The 17,296-nt window shown below is 37.3% G+C and overlaps 1 long non-coding RNA gene across 2 annotated transcripts in view; it reads right to left on the bottom strand.

The window, feature by feature from the left end:
* Window positions 1-17,296, bottom strand: part of LOC135733957 (uncharacterized) — a 243,091-nt gene that overhangs the window by 144,083 nt on the left and 81,712 nt on the right. The gene's annotated exons all lie outside the window — the stretch shown is intronic.

Genomic DNA, 17,296 nt, shown 5'->3' with positions numbered 1-17,296 from the left:
CAAATGTACAGAAGTCGAAAGAAAATAATGTTGATGCATTTATCTATTTTTGTTCCATTTTTAAAATTTTCTAACTGAATTATGATTATAAAAAGCAATTTGGAAAAACTTTTTTGACCTTGTGGATATTCTAAAACAAACTGTTATTGGAGTTTTGATAAAGAAAGTGCCCAAAAATTATAAAGCAACACTTTGTGAGAAATCTCTGATGTTTAATTTGTGAAAAGGTTCTCTTCAGTTCAACTGAGGTGATTTCTTATTGCCATAAACAGAAATCATTTCAAATCACGTAACACACATTAAACATTGCAATAGAGCTCACAGGATAGAGAAAGTGGGTTCAGACGAACCTCAGCAAAATGCGTTTCTCACACTTTATTATCCACGGACAAATCACAGAACTTCCATTAATTATCTACACCCCAAATCCACCTTTAATCTCTTTTTCTCCATAAGAGAGAGGTGGGTAGGATGAATACTCAGCGGTATTAAATGGGTAAATTCACTCATTTTGGTGCCAAGATACAGTAACCAGAGGGGAAGAAAGATTATAAGCATATTTGTGTGTACAGGTAATTGCAAAGGTAAGGTAGAGAAAGCGAGACCCAAAACTAACATACATAATTAGAAAGAAGTGTGTGTGTAGAAGAGAGAAGTAAAAAAAGAAAAAAGACAGAGACTGAACCGATATTAATATTCAAGTGGGTGCATTCGTGCATGCATCCAATAAGATTCAGAATGTACCATACATTTGCCCGAGCGTGCTAAATGACCTGTGCGTTTTTCGTCAACGCCCTTCTTTCCTGCCCCCCCTCATCTTTACTTTACACTCCCTCTTCTGCAGCCTTAATGAACTGAAAGAGAGAACAGGGAGTGTCCGTAAGCCCCGCCCACTCCTCTTAACATGACCTGGGTTCAAAAGTTCATGCCGCACCCTGCAGGCAGCGAAATGCAGCACTATTACCCACACTGACTTTCTTCTTCTCCTCCGTTCTCTTTTTTTACATTTTTCTACCTTTCCTATCCTCCACTTTTTCCTATTTCTTTCTGTACTCTCATAGTTCTTTCGCCGACCATTTATTTCACCTGACATTGCTCTTATTGCCTCCAGCTGGAGAAGTGTAGAGTGAGATATTTGCGTGTGTGTTTTCTGTCTGTTGCTCACACACGTATATGAAGCAGGCAGGGATCATAAGGGAAAATTGGGCCTATTTGCAATGCAGGTCTACTGCACTATAATTCCATTATTGATTAGACTGACATTTATTTGAAGTTACGACTCGTATAACTATGGATCCCATTACCTTTTCCCATGATGCAGTTGGGACATCTTAGGTGTGACCACTAGAGTAATGTCATTCGGGCAGTTTACAGTAATGTCCCTCTGTGGGTTTATCATAACCCCTCCCTGTCAGTAATGCTCCTCAGTTTGCCTAATGTAAAGTTTATGCTAGTTCATGGTCTTGCACAATGGCTTCGTTGATGGCACTGGGAGCTAATTTATTAATTAATGATAAAAAATTTAAAAATAAATATTAATATGTAAAATTAATAAGAAATTGTTTTCACATATGGTAGGATTGGATCCTAATCAGAATGCAGATTTTTGACACCGACCATTAACTTCTTTTAATAAATCAAATTTTTGTGCTTTAATTGAACCAAAAAAATATACACACTTGGCTCTTGACTCTTTTATCCAATGCGACTTACAAGGACTTACAAGTGCGTTACAAAGTTTATATTTATAAGCATGTGTTCCCTATACGTTCAAACCAACATGACCTCACGTAAAGTCGTGTTATAGTCACAAAAAATTTGATTCATTTCTTCGAGTCCATGGCACGAAATTCAGCTTTATTTCGTGCATTGAGAACAAAATGTATTTTTCGTGTCACTCATTTTTATAATTAGTTTTTCGTGTCCGTGGCACGACTTTCTTTTTTTGTGTCATTTTATGTATTGTTTTCTCTTTTTTTCCATTTTTAAATAATTGTCGCTTAGTGTTGGGGTTAGGGTCGGGGTTTGGGTTAGGATGTTTAAAAATGTAACAAAACCCCAACCCTAAGCGACAACGGTAAGAAAATAGGAAAAAAACTATAAGAAAACAATAAATAAAATCCACACGAAAAAGAAATCTGTGCAATTTTTTTTTGAGTGACTTGTGCTCCTAACGCATTGCTTTACCACATAAATATTATACAGAGATTAGGGATGGGACGATTACCAGTTTCACGATTAACCACGATAAAATGTCCTGGCGGTTAGTATTATCATTTAAAATTTAATTATCATTACAACCATGTTTGATTACCGTGAACTTGCGATAAATCCTGTCCAACCAGAATCAGTTTGATGCAGGCGTGCACATGCAACATAGCTTTTTGCACAAGAAGGCATTTAAAGCAACACTATGTAGTTTCTATGTAAAAATGACTTACAGCTCCCCCATGTGGTTGAAAAGGGCAACAGTGCCTGGTATCAAACACTCTTCTGCAGGCAGGGGGAGGGGCGGGGCTGTGTTTCCTACCCTCCACCGCCACTTTCAGAGTGTGCTTGTAGCAGCTAGGAGGCTGCTCAGGTTGCAGCAACAGTACAATTTGTCCAGTTAAAAGTTGTTCTATCACTGAAATAATTTTAGAGACATTATTTAAAGGTAAAAAAACTACATAGTGTTGCTTTAAGGGATAATGTATTGTATTCATTCACGGTAAACTTATTAGACAGATTTTTTTTTTACCACGGAAATAATTTCAGGGACATGAAATATTAAATTGTGATTTCTAAAATAAAACTTGTTCAAATGTTTTCAGCGTGTGTATCAGTTCTTTTTGAACATTTCCATCTCATTTTAACAAAAACATGATAATATTGATAACCATGATAACTTTGGTCACTATAATCATGATATGAAATTTTCATACCGTCCCATCCCTAACAGAGATAAATATCCCTAGATTTTGCACTTGGCATGGACCTGTGCACTTAAAAAAATAAAATGTTGCAGTGCTGTGTTAATCAAATAAGTCAATTGAACCTACTATTTTAAGTTTTTGATTAATGTATAGTTGACATAACTTATAAACAAGTTCGGGTAAAACAAAAACTTTGTTGATATGTTGACATGATTTATATTTTACAGTGTGGAGCTGTAAAATAAAAATGCAAATTTATAAAAATGATTAGAAAAATGCAAAACATGAGCATTTTAGTGGTCTCAGACTTTTGGATCATACAGTACTAATTCATTTATAGTCTTATCCATCCCACATAAATCACCTGTTCACCTGCCTTATTTGTTATAAAATAATCACTGCCCGACATTTTGCAACCATTAGTTACATAATGGAAGATCAAAATGGATTTGTGCTGTTAAATGACCAATTGAAGCAGCTTTTACCGTGGGATGGTCAACATGCAAACACTCAGACAAATCGATAGAAATCCTATCCACTTCCCACCATCATCATGGCACCATGACATATTTTGAGCATTTGACATGCAGGATTTACACAAAAAGCGAGGGGCTGAAAATAAATATAAAAAACACAATATGAGCATATGATTTTTTTACAGTACTGTACTTCCTGCAAGAACAGAAACATACAGACATCCACACAAATGGAGCTGCAGTTTTTAAATATAAAAATGCCAATTTCTAGTTCACCCCCCCCCCCCCACTGTATGAAAGTGAGGCCTTCACACTCGGTGGAGCTAGAATGAAAAAATCTTAAGTCTGGAGATGTGATTCCACATCCAAATACAAATTAAAGAAGTCAAGGGACGTTTCAGTGATAGAGATATATTCCCATTCTCTCCCTCACACACGTACGCTCACACTCCTCCATCTGCACGAATAGAAAAATGTCAGCCCAGCGGTTTCCAATCAGCCCTGTTTGCTGTCTGCTCCCCAGATTAATGACCAAACACAGAACGGCTGCAGGTTCAACCGGAGGTCAGCCTTCATAGGTACCCCCCTCTTTTCTCTCCTTCATCCCTCAATCTCTCCCTCCGTGGGCAAATGAGAATTTGATTTTTCTCTGCGCTGGGTAGAGCAGGAAGAGATGGATGGAGTTTGGATCGGAGAACCAGGTGCCCCTGCTGCTTTGTTAGGGAAATGAATAAGGGAGCTTGGACAGCACAGGCCGCCAGAGCCCAGGCCAGAGTATAGAATACAGAGCTATAAATAGAGTACAGAATATAGAGTGTCAAACAGACTACAGTGCTTATAAATTGCAAGGAAGAGAGTCCAAACTACTGGGTATAGAGTTTAGAGCAATACACAAGAAGCTCAGGGTACAGAAGCAGTTTTCAGTTTGGGGTAAGAATATTAAAGTCTTAATATTTACAATAAATAATGTCTGAGGATAAATTACAGTGACTAAAGAACAAAGTTGCAAAGTTTAAAACAGTAAGTAGAGATCGGTTTGGGGTACAGATAATGAGTATAACATCCAGAACACAATGCAATGGAACATAAAATATGCCAAAAAAGTATATCAAGTTTTACTTAAAGCGATACTCCAGCCAAATATCAAAATTACCCCTTGATTTACTCAACCCCAAGTAATGCGAGATGCATGTGTTATTTAAGTAGATGTCCTTGCTGTTCCAAGCTTTATAATGGTAGAAAACAGGGATCATGGAAAACTGCTGACTTTAACCCTTAAAAATGTGCAAAACAGGAGTCCACACAGCTCCAAGGGGTTAATAAAGGTCTTCTGTGTGTAATTCTTGTTTTTTGTAAGAAAAACTATAGGGTAACGAAGCTATCTTTGACTCACACGATTCACGACAGAGTTTTAGCGCAGTGAGCGTTGGTTGCCATAGGTACGTTGCGCAGTGACTCTCGTGAATCGCCCGAGTCCAAGAAAATGGTATTGTTAGCTGAAGCTAGTTATTATAGTTTATAAAGTTTAAAATATATATATTTTTCCAACTAAATCACATCGATTACCCGCAAAAGACCTTTATTAACCCCTCAAAGCTGTTTGGATATCTTCTGTAAAGGATGGATGCACTTTTTTGGGCTTCAAAGTCAAAAGTTGTTCTGCAGTTTTCTGCAGTTATAAGCTTGGAAAAGCAAAGAAGGACATTTACTAAGATAACTCCAAATGGGTGATTCTTGTAAAATTAGACATATGAGGTGTCATGAAACATTTTGATAAAAAAGTAGATGCAAAGTAAGAGTATCAAAATAAGAAGCATACAGTTACAAACATCTCCTGATGTACTATTTTGCACATGATTTCAAATGACACCATACAAACCAATGTTGTTGTTTTTTCCACTTTTAAGGGAAAAATTTTTCATTACCGCAACATGTCTATGACTGGATTTGGGTTCTTTGACATGGAAATATTTATATTTAAAAAATCTAACAAATAAAAAGTGCATGTTATACTATAAACATTTACAGTAAAGAAACATGTGGGATCTGGTGATCATTGGTAAATGTAGAGACAATAATAAGGAATATAAATGTGTCCAAGACCAATTTTCTCATCCTCTGCAACAATTTTCAATCATTGTATAAGCCCTCAAAGAACTAACACATTAAAAAAAAAAATTTGGAAGGGACATAATTGACTGTGACACTCAAGATAGCTACCAGGTAAGCAGTTCTTATTTTTATCTCCAGATAAAAGTTAAAATTTTGTTTGTCATAGTACCTAGACAACTTTTTAGTAAAAGTTTGTAAATGCATATATTTAATGTAATATCAGGTTGCGGTAATGACAATTTTTGATAATGATAATATAAAAAAGTAAATAATTCTATAGGAAATATTTTTTAAATCCTTTAAAAATAATGGTTATAGTACATTCAGACCTTAATCTTATATGTGCAAAAAAAATTAGCTTCACAGGCTTTTAAAAAATGTTGATGCTGGACACCTTTTAAGTCTGGATTTTGTGAGAATTACCCAAATGTGTGAAAAATGATGGACATATGTATCTCGGGTGAGTAAATCATGTGGTAATATTGATATTTGGCTGATTTATCGCTTTAAAATACTACAGTAATGATAGGTTTTTTATGCACATTGATTTTTATGTGATTTTACAGTGGATGTGTAAATTTGCAGTTTTTTTATTTTACCATTTTTAACTGTATTTAAAAAATGTGGATAATCTGTAAAATAAAAAACGGTAAAAGTTTTTTACAGTGCAGTGAAACTTTTTTGAAACAGTAAAGTTTTGCAAAGAACTACTGTTGCACAATATATCATTTCAGCATCAACATTGAAATGCATTTATCTGGATTAGTCACATTGCAGAATATGGAGAGCATTATTTTTTCAAAAACTATTACGGATGCCTTTGCACGGGTTACGTCAAGCGATCAGTTTTACCTGGCAGAGATAAATCAAACATCAATTTCGCCTCACAAAAAGACATGGTGGTACCAATAAATAGGGTTCCAAAAGATTTTATTAACTTGGTCTAGTGCTCTACAAGTGATAGTGTATGTAAAACCATCATGCCATTTTCCTCAAGGTGCCATCCCAGTGCTGTACAAAAAATTCAAAGCATAAATTAATTCATCTCAAAAAGAGCTTTTCAAGTCATCTAGCGAAGTCATGTAGTATTTCTCAAACCGCAATACATCGCAAACAACAACATAATATTGTAATCGTCTTTCTCAATATCATGCACGCCTATACACACACACAGCCATTATTATATCTCTGCCCATTATAAGCTGTAAAAAAAAATCTGATCTGTGCAAAACCCGGTTACGAAAGGGAGTGTTTTCAAGAATATTTTGCTTTGGGATTTGATTAATATTGTGCGGAGGCTTGTTTCTTGACATTCTGATCTAATACACACACAGTTAATGCTGACACAGCGGCCATAGCCTATTATGGGAACATTCGTCCTTTCTGTCAGTGGAGAGTAATCGCTCATCCCTCTGGTTTGTGTGCGTGTTTGCCCACGGCCTAATCATGGCAATGACCCGTCGCCTTAGACAAACATGAAGTGGCTTTAGCCGAGTTGGTGGTTAATGAACTCGATGTGAGGTTAAGTTCAGGGCTTGGGTTTCAAAAACAGGTTTGATTCGGTCACATGTTCCTTACCCTTAAACCACAGTAACCATCAACTAGTTTCTGATGTTTTCGCATATTTTAACTTTCGCTCTTCTTGTATCTCAGGTACTGATTTGTACTTGCCAGGACATGCATGCACAAGTGTGTGAGTATGGCTGGTTTAAACCTCACCACCACCCATGGACTATGTGAGAGTCAAGGTCCAAGGTAAAGTGTCCAACTTAGTCGGACATTTACAAACAACCAAGTTAGCATGTGCACCCTGTGTGTGATCACTGCCTGTGTCCGGTCAGAAGGGAAGTTCAATGAGAGGCAAGTGTGTGTGTACTGTGTTGTTTCTTTCCTTTACACTGACAATGGGGAGGTGTGTCACAGACTGTCACACCACTGAAAAATGAACTTCCTGTTCACTTACAAACACCAGGAAGTCTCAATCTGATGAAGAGTGTGTATGAGTGAGTGAGTGAGAGAGCGAGAAAGAAAGGGAGAGAGGGATATGTTTCAAATGAAATACTAGCTTCCTTTAACTGAATGCTATGCAAAGTTTACCCAAAAATTAAGCTTCTGTTCTCTTTTATGAACCCTCACGTGACTTTTATTGCATCTTTCGACTATGTGTTGCGTACCACAGAACACAGTCTACAGTAAATGTCCATCCTATACACAGTACACATACTAACTGCGTGTAATAAACATGATATTCCAAAGATAAATGTCTCAAAACATAGTTCCTTAATAACCTTAATAAAATTCGTTCAAGCATTTGTCTTCCTCTATATAACGCTCATTCACTGCATTTCCACACATTGTCCTCTGTTTCGTCCCTTGGCTTTTATGGCACTCTTCCCTCTTTACTTTACTTCTATGGAAAGAGACAGAGAGAGAGAGAACATGAAAACAAGAGAGAGGAAGACAGGCAGACAGAGATAAAGAAGAAAGAGTGAGAGAGAAGGAGGGGTGGAGGTGAAGTGCTGGTCACAGTATCACAGGGTGAACATCAGCACAGGGGGCCGAGGGTGAAACTCATTTTTCAGCCACTGTCTATTATCTGTCGGCTCTCATTCTACAACACGCACACACTTAATACTTAAGCAACAAGGTATGAGGGCGCACTCACATTATCCAAACCAAACCAAACCATGCCCCATCGCGATTGTCACCCCTCCCTACTCCCCCAGATGCACGCACTCACACTGTACTTCTTATCGATCCGAGTCCGGGCGCGCTTTCATCATTAAGATGCGATTGTTTTGAAAAAAGCAGGAGGTAAAGCTCTCTCTTAACACTGGAACCCACCGTAATGATAAGTCTGTGTTTTTTATTCTGAGTCATTTGGTGCGCGATTACAGACAGCCCTCTCACATGTCATCATATTGCTAGTTGATCTGTCACGTGTGCAGCTCGGACATTCACGTAACCCCGCTGCTCGCATCAAAAGGTTTTTACGGAGGCAGATGAACGTGAGTGGTCGCGCAACTGACGTCTTCACCTTTTGAATCGCGCTCAGGCGCGATTGCGCTCACACCACAGCCTTCCGCGCCTGAGCCCAAGTGAACCGCGCTCCGGCCCACCTCTGCAACCCGGCTGCGGCACGATTAACCAATCCGCGCCCGGGCACGGAACAGAGCGATCACACTAGTCAAACAAACCAGGCTTTGGGGGTCAAACGCGCCCGAGCGCAGTTTGGTTTGGATAGTGTGAGTGCGCCCTGAGTGGCTGTGCCTATACAGGGCCCAACGCAAATAAGTTTTTATAATGGCCCAATCGGGCCAGTGGTTCAGGTTTTCAATTCAATTCAATTTTATTTATATAGCACTTTTCACAATTGGTGATCGTTTCAAAGCAGCTTTACATTAATAGAAGCAGTGGAAAGCACAGAAAATCGACAGATAGCACAACATAATACACGATAGCACAAGCAGCTAAATTTGCTGCGGCTATGAATCAACATTATAAGCATGCATATTACTATGTTACGTAAAGAAGAGGGTGCTAAGTTAAGCCCAAGAAGGCTGCCTCCCCGGGTTGAAAAACCCCCTAGGAGAAAAAAAACCCAGACTTTTAGCCGGGGAAGTAAAAAAAGTCCTAGGAGGGAAAAAACCCTTGGGAGATAGATATATATATATATATATATATATATATATATATATATATACACACACACATGCATATATACATTGAAACGGATAAGGAGATTCACTTGCCCTGCCCAAATTTTCACTGGCCCCAATAAAAAAAATGTCAGTGTAACATATTTAAAAAACAATAATTCAAAAGTCAAATATAATTGTATGCAAATACAACCGACATGTTCCAACGAAAAAAGGTTCCCAACTTTTCTGATTTACCTGTAAACTGACAGCAAACTGTGCAAAATATTGCATGATTTCTTTCGTTGTGTTTTACACAAGTAAATGTCTGCTTTCAAGATGTTTAAATAATATACATTGGTGAAAATATATTTTAGTGACTGAGGGGGAAGCATTGGCCCGATCGGACAAGTCACAATACTTTTACTGGCCCAAACGTCTCTAAAAGTGGCTTGTAATGATACATGTGCTTAAATATAAATAAATGTGACCATGGACCACAACAGCAATCATGAAGGTCTTTTTTAAATTGAGGTATATATTCAACTGAAAGTTGAATAAATAAACTTTCTATTTATATATGGTTTGATATGACAATATTTGGAGATACTATTTGAAAATCTGGAATCTTGGGGTGCAAAAAATAATCTAAATATTGAGAAAATTGCTTTATTGAAGTCAAAAAAGGCCTGGGTATTGGCAAGGGCCTTCTTTCTATGTTATGATACATTGCAATATTTTTCTTTTTTTAGTAAAAACTTTTTTAAAAGCCAAATTGCTTCCACACGCCGGCTTTGAAAGCTGCAGGCATTTTTAAATTTTCTGCCATTTTCTCACTCCCACTAATTTCTGAGACATTGGCCGAATGGCCGTATATGACAGACTGGACCGCGACAACTACAGCAGCGGTGGAGGAAGTCATTTGACACTCACAGAGGGATTGGATGCTTTTTTAAATACTCATAGTAAAGATTGAAATATCGATACACTATTGTGAAAAAATATCACGATAGTTAGCTGTAGCAATATTTTTGCACAGCCCTAATGATAAATACATTTTTGATAGGCTACTTTTATGGTAGGAAATTAGCAAAATATCTTTATGGAACATGATTTTTGCTTAATATCCTAATTAGGCATGAAAAAAAAATCTATAATTTTGACCCATACAATGTATTTTTGGCTATCACTACAAATATACATGTGCTATTTCTGACTGGTTTGTGGTCCAGGGTCACGAATACAGAATTAGGCAATGTAATTTATAGTGGACGGTATATTTTATACTTCACATTTAATTCTATTTATTACATAAATATCCATAAATGCTAAAGCTGAAGTCATTTTAGTGATATACATAATGTAAAAAATACACAAAAATATAACCTTGATATCTTCAATACTGTAAGTAAGGTCATGTGAAATCAATGATTGACATCTTTGATGCTCATATTCTCAAAATGTAATAATAAGACTTTTGCTTGGACTTTACAGATGGTAATTTAATTTTAATTTAATATTTTATAGTTTCTGTATTTAGTTTCTGTATTTCTGCATTATATTGCAATTGCAATCTTACTGTATCTTTAAAGGAGACATATCACGAAAATGTGACTTTCCACGTTTAAGTGCTATAATTGGGTCCCCAGTGCTTCTATCAACCTAGAAATGTGAAAAAGATCAACCCAGTAACTTGGTTTTGGTAAACCATTCTCTGCATGACTGTAATAAAATAGCTCATTGAAATTTGGCTCCCCTTGTGATGTCAGAAGGGGATAATAGCGCCCCCTTAATCTGCATTATCCAACCACAGCACTGTCATTTAGTGCAGAGATCAGCTCATTTACATTTTAAAGGACACACACAAAAACGACCCATTTCTGCTAACACCTACAAAGTGGCAATTTAAACAAGCTATTATAATTTATCTAGAACTACACATACGTACTCTGAGAACACCAAAAATTTATTTTACATCTTTAAAAAAAATTGTGAAATGTCCCCTTTAAAAGTAAATAAACCAATGTAAGATATTAAATGTGCTCTTACATAGCCACATAACAAAGATGGCATAAATACGCAATAAAATATTCAACTGTCAGTCGCAGATAAAGTGACAGCAAACTTGTTACTCTATGAACATTATTCACACCTGTTTCATTCAGCTGAAGGATGTGGGTTTGATGCTAATTGGTGATTAAGAGATGAAAGTAATTTCTCTGTGCCTGAGACTCTGACAGAATACAATATACATGTGGGTAGACAAAAAGAATCATGACAGACCAATCTCTGATCCACCTGCACACACACACACACACACACACAAATACACACACAAATACGCGCACGCCTCATGCAGGAGTTGTAAATGGATAGATTATAATGAGAGACAGAATGACAGAGAGCAAGAAAACCCAGCGTTTAGAGGATTGAGCTTCTCATTCATTCATTAGCAATACTGACTTCATTAGACTCCTAATATCACAGCAGCATAATTACGCCTGAAGCGATAATAGAGACGGAGGTAAAGAAAGATACGGAGAAAGAGAGATGATGATGATTGAGACAGAAAGAATGGAAAGTTCAAATGGATTTCTGTACAGTTAATTACATGCACGTGCGTGCCTTTATGCATCTACTATATAAAAGTTTAAACGTACATTTGTTTCAGTTGGTTGTGTGTGAATGTGTGTTTGCTGGATGACTGACTGAACTATTGGGACCACCAGGACTTTTCCCAGCGGGCCCGTCGTAGGCTAGATGACGAAATCTAATTTGGTTCAATATTGACTGAAAATTGTAGTAGGCGTCATAGGTAACATTTTCCTTGAACAGATTGATGGACAACACAAATCAGTAAGGTTAGTCAATAAAATCATACAAAATCCACTCTACTTAATTTACTGAAAATATCTATACATCTATCTATGTGTCTACTGATATACTCATCAGTAACAAATAAATAAATAAACCGGCCAAATCAAGTTTTTTAATCTAATAATTACAGCAGTGTGTGTCTGTGTGGGTGTCTATTTAACCTCTGCAATTTCCCAGGTGATTGCTAAAATCGTAAAGCATAAAATTATTAGAAGTCATACAGCTACAGTCATTCCCTTTAAATGCTCCTGTAAAACGCTCCAATATCAAGATCAAGTCAATACATATTCTGACAAGCATCATTTACTTGCCCCTTATTCTAAACATTTAATGATCAAAGTGTGCAGTTAAATGAGACTAACATAAACAGACCCACACCTTTGTAAATATTCTGAAATAGGTGATTGATATTAAAGGCACATCTTGGATGGTGTGAGCACACCCGCCGACAGGGGGGACAAACGGGCCCAAAACTGGAACCTATGAAATAATTCAGTGTTTTCCATACATTGATTTACTGTATCCGTCACAGAATCAACACTGGCCGCCACAAATAGATTTTTATCATGATTCCCATTTACACTTTAATTTTACTATTTATTCATTGTAGCGAGCGCTCAGCGCGCCTCCCTCCTGCCTCCCTTGTTGCGTGCAGCACCTCAACAGCGCGCGCCCCCTTTTCTGAATTTGCAACAAATTGTCTGCGTTATACGCGATATACAATAAAACTACCACTCGTGTTTAAAATAAAAAAGCGCTCATAACGCAACAACACTGATGAGAAGAGCAACATCAGTACAGCCTTAATATAAATGTATGATGATTTTGTCAGATGAGGGCGCATTTTTAGCAGCAGTTAAAGAAAGAGCTGATTGGATGAAACAAGGAGTTACTGGGTCGTGGGTCGTTACTGGGTCCTGTTTAGTCACTATTTTATAGACAACAGAACAAATAATATGTAAAAATAGCATTCAGTTGTGTTAAAATGCAATATAATGTGACAGATTAAAGAGTGTAACACGACGCAATGACGCCACATATATGCTAATTGGCGTGTGATGTAATCACTGCCCCAGTCTGTCAAAATCCTGTGGAAAACACTGCAATTGTTAAAAAAATAAAGAAAATAGGCATATTTGTGGGGAAAAAAATGTAATATTTGAGATACATAAAAACTTTTTGTTTTCTTTCTGTACTTGAAATAGTGGTCAAGAATATGTACCATTTGTGGCGCTTTTCTATTGCATAGTATCCCACAGGTCATTTCGTGTCAGCTCACTTTACTTTGGCTTGGTTAGCTTTTCCATTAAGTTTAGTAAATTTCAAAGTGGGAGGGATTATAGGTGTGTCGTTATATTTGGCTGCCTACTGCTGTGACATCATACAAAAAGTGGGAGCGAGCATCGTTGGAAGGCAGTGTTTCCCAAACATTCATTTCTTTGTCAGTCCACCAGAAACTCAAAATTGACCACCAAAAATAGAGGTCTGTACATTGCGTTTATAAACATACCTCTGTCTCACATGACAGTTTCTGTACAGTACAAACACCCGTGGCGTCAGTCGAGCTGCAAAAATGCTGTGCATAAGTTGGCGTACGCGTCGCGGATGTGCCGCCACAAACTGCAAGGAAAACACTGATGTGGTGTTCCTGATTATCAGCCTGTGGATGTTTTTCACTACTAAAAGGGAGTTTGGGAACTTAAAACAAAGCACAGACGACAACAGCTTTGCTCGAGACAGCGCAAGCGAGTAGGTAAAGCTAATCTTGAGTTAGCAGTGACGCTGGTAGTGACAATTCTCTCAGACCAGTCAGTGATCTACAGTGTTTTACGTCATGTTTTAGTATCAACTCTGCTCTCTTGGAACCCCAACCCAGGTGGTACTAAAAGAAATAACGGGTACTACATACTGTACCCAGTGGAAAAGCCAACAAAAGTAAGCTGACCCAACTTGTGGGGTACTATGCAATAGAAAAGCGCCATTAGATATGTGTACATTTGGTACTAATATGTACCTCTGATAGCCTTGGTGCCAGCCGATCTTAGCCCCGCCCACAACATTTTAAAAGACGGGAAGATCGGTCTGGGGTTTCTCCGTTGAGGAGCTACTATGCGAGACCCAAAGCTGGTCGACCAATCAAATTGTCAGGGCGGGCTTTATACGATGATGGACAGATGATCAACAATAACGTAATCAACCACGTCACCAAAGAGCGCGTGTGTTGAATCTATTTACAACGAAATTGTTGCCGCTGTAGAAGTGAGTCTGTTCTAAAAGATATCGACAGAGCATTGATTTTAAAAGAGGAACAGAGAAACGCGATCAAGGCATTTGTTGATCGGAAAGATGTTTTTACCATCCTTTCTACGGGATTCAGCAAAAGTTGGTCGCACTAATGGAAGACCAAGTCAAAGAAGCAACTGAAATGGGTATCACGGCGATGCAACTCGGCGTGCACAACGAGATGGATATAATTAGCGGTCGTTGCCAGCTTCTTTTCGGAGCCCCGGAATCGTGGCTGCTGAATAAGCGGAGGGACATGCTAGGCTCCGATATTTTTCAAACAAATGTAATGGCTATCGTCGTGGATGAAGTTCAACTAATGTACAAATGGTAAGAGATAGTCTTACTGTATGACTTAGTAAGTATTTAATGTTGTGATTTAAATGAAATTTTGTAAACAATAACTCTGTAAATCTAACTCAGACTTAGTATAATCACAAAGTTAGTGTCATTGTACACTGAAAAAAATGATTCATTGAATTTAATCAATTTTTTTAAGGTAAGTGGTTGCAATCAATTTATTTAAGCTACATTTAAACAAAAAAGATTAGTAACGTAAAGTAAAATATAAAACTTTTGTTTAAATGTAGCTTAAATAAATTGATTGCAACCACTTACCTTAAAAAAATTGATTACATTCAATTAATCATTTTTTTCAGTGTAGCGAAATAACTAGCAGTTCGGTCAGGCTGCAAAAGACGTCATTTCAACAAACGTCACACACTCCGTTGCTCTGATTGGTCGTAGGTCTATCCAATAGAGTGCAGAGGCATTTTTCGGTTGAGACACGCCTCATAATCATAGCCCAATGGAGCGGTATCAGACTCAAATTCTGACTAGAATTGAGTATGACAACGTCAGGCTATACCTCTGAGGTACTAATATATACTCTTTAGGTACAAAGGTGTACAGGATAGCACCCCAGTGACACATAGGGACCATTTTTTGATCTTTTTTCTTTTGACAACTTCATTTTCTGACATAAACATATTCTCTGTAAAGCAGCTCTGAAACAATTTGCATTGTGAAAATGCATATAAATTTGAACTGAATTCTAGTTCACAATTTCTCAAATTTGATATAATACTCAAATTGTGTACCAATACACTACAGTTTGGTCACAGATTAGTCCCCTTTTGACTTTAACTCTTAAAGGGGACATATCATGAAAATCTGACTTTCTCCATGTTTAAGTGCTATAATTGGGTCCCCAGTGCTTCTATAAACCTAAAGAATGTGAAAAAGATCAATCCAGTAACTTGGTTTTGATAAATCATTCTCTGCAAGCATGTAAAAAAATAGGTCTTTGAAATTGGCTTCCCCTGTAATGTCAGAAGAGGATAATACCACCCCTTAATCTGCACTATCCAACCACGACACTGCCATTTAGATCAGCTCATTTGCATTTTAAAGGACACACCTTAAACGGCACATTTTTGTTCACACCTACAAATTGTCAATTTTTACATGCTATAATAAATTATCTATATGGTATTTTGAGCTACAACTTCACACGTACTCTGGAGATACAGTAACACAGATTTGTTTTACATTTTAAAAAATATTTGTGAAATGTCCCCTTTAAATGTGCAAAACAATAATATTAAAATTGTTTAACCAATGCATATTCAAGAATCTTAAAGTGCACTTTTCCAGGGAATCTAAATGATGCTGGACTGGTAAAGTTTTGGATCTAGTTTTTGTTCACATTAAAAATGAAGATTAAACACACAAAACTCCTGTCAGCTGTTAACCAGATGCTCCATTCTCAATAACGAAACACACGTGTGATAATGTAATGTGAGTGATGACTGTGTGCGTGTTTCTATTTGTAAAAAAGCAGACAGAGAAAGCTTTAGATCCTCTTGTAATTTCACCCACGTTTCATATAAACACACAGACTCACATCGCTGTCTAGAAATAGACAGATGTGAATATGAAACATCTCTGTGAGCACAGAAACATAAATCAAATCGAAAACTGACCGATGAGGAGCAAACCAGAAGGCTAAAAAATATGCCTTCACTCTCTGATACCATATGGATACCATTCTCACCAAACCAGTGTTAACTGTATGAGCTGAAAAACGCTCGCTCGCTTATTCTCTCTCTCTCTCAAACACACACGCACACACAAGAACCTTTCCAACAATTTCACATTTCTGACAAGAACGCAGGTGTTTGCCATCCAGTTGGTTATTTCACACAGAGACACACCTAGTGTGTCTTCATGTGCAAGTGTGTGTGTGTTTAAATCTACTCTGAAACACTTAAGCCAGCGTTCCCTTTTAATGTCGCCGACACAAGTGGAACTGATTTTGAGGGTTAACTTGAGGAAAGTGAATGAAAAATGTTGATAAAATACTTTGCAAATACAAGACATAGACATTTCAGAGGCCCTGTGCAAGCTTCAATAAGACTAGACTAGACCACTTACACAGCAGGTGTTTTCTGTCTTAACACCTAATCTATGTCCTCTGTGTGTCCTGACTTTGACACCTACTTGACCTAACCCCTGACCTTGAGGATTGGCTGCTCGGAAAACCATCATTTCTAAATCATATCATCATTTCTGAATGCTTTTATTACAACACAAATCATAGTTTATCTTAGACTCTGACTAGCTCCACATCAGGGAGAACAATGCAATTAGGACATAATGGAAAAAGTAGAGCTATGATGAGGACAATATTGAGATGTGACCAAGAGCAGAAATCTTGAGTTTGAGGTTACAAAACCACCAAGGTCACTGAAAAATCAGAAATGAACAAAAAGACTGGGATTAGGAATGGGCCGATTACCAGTTTCAAACGGAGGTTTTAAAGAGTCAAGGTTGTAAAACCACAAAAAAATTCTGTATTACCATTTCCAGGCTATGAGATGTGTTTACACAAAATTAATTCAATCATTAAGTCATGGAATTCGTTTGATGTTTACACAAAGGTATATATTTGAAAGAATATTATAATTTGAAGGCTTTATTTTTACTGGCATAC

This window comes from Paramisgurnus dabryanus, chromosome 3, assembly GCF_030506205.2.
Source record: "Paramisgurnus dabryanus chromosome 3, PD_genome_1.1, whole genome shotgun sequence".
Taxonomy (NCBI): Eukaryota; Metazoa; Chordata; class Actinopteri; order Cypriniformes; family Cobitidae; genus Paramisgurnus; species Paramisgurnus dabryanus.
The sequence above is the reverse complement of the archived record's forward strand: the minus strand, read 5'-3'. Positions and strand labels throughout refer to the sequence as shown.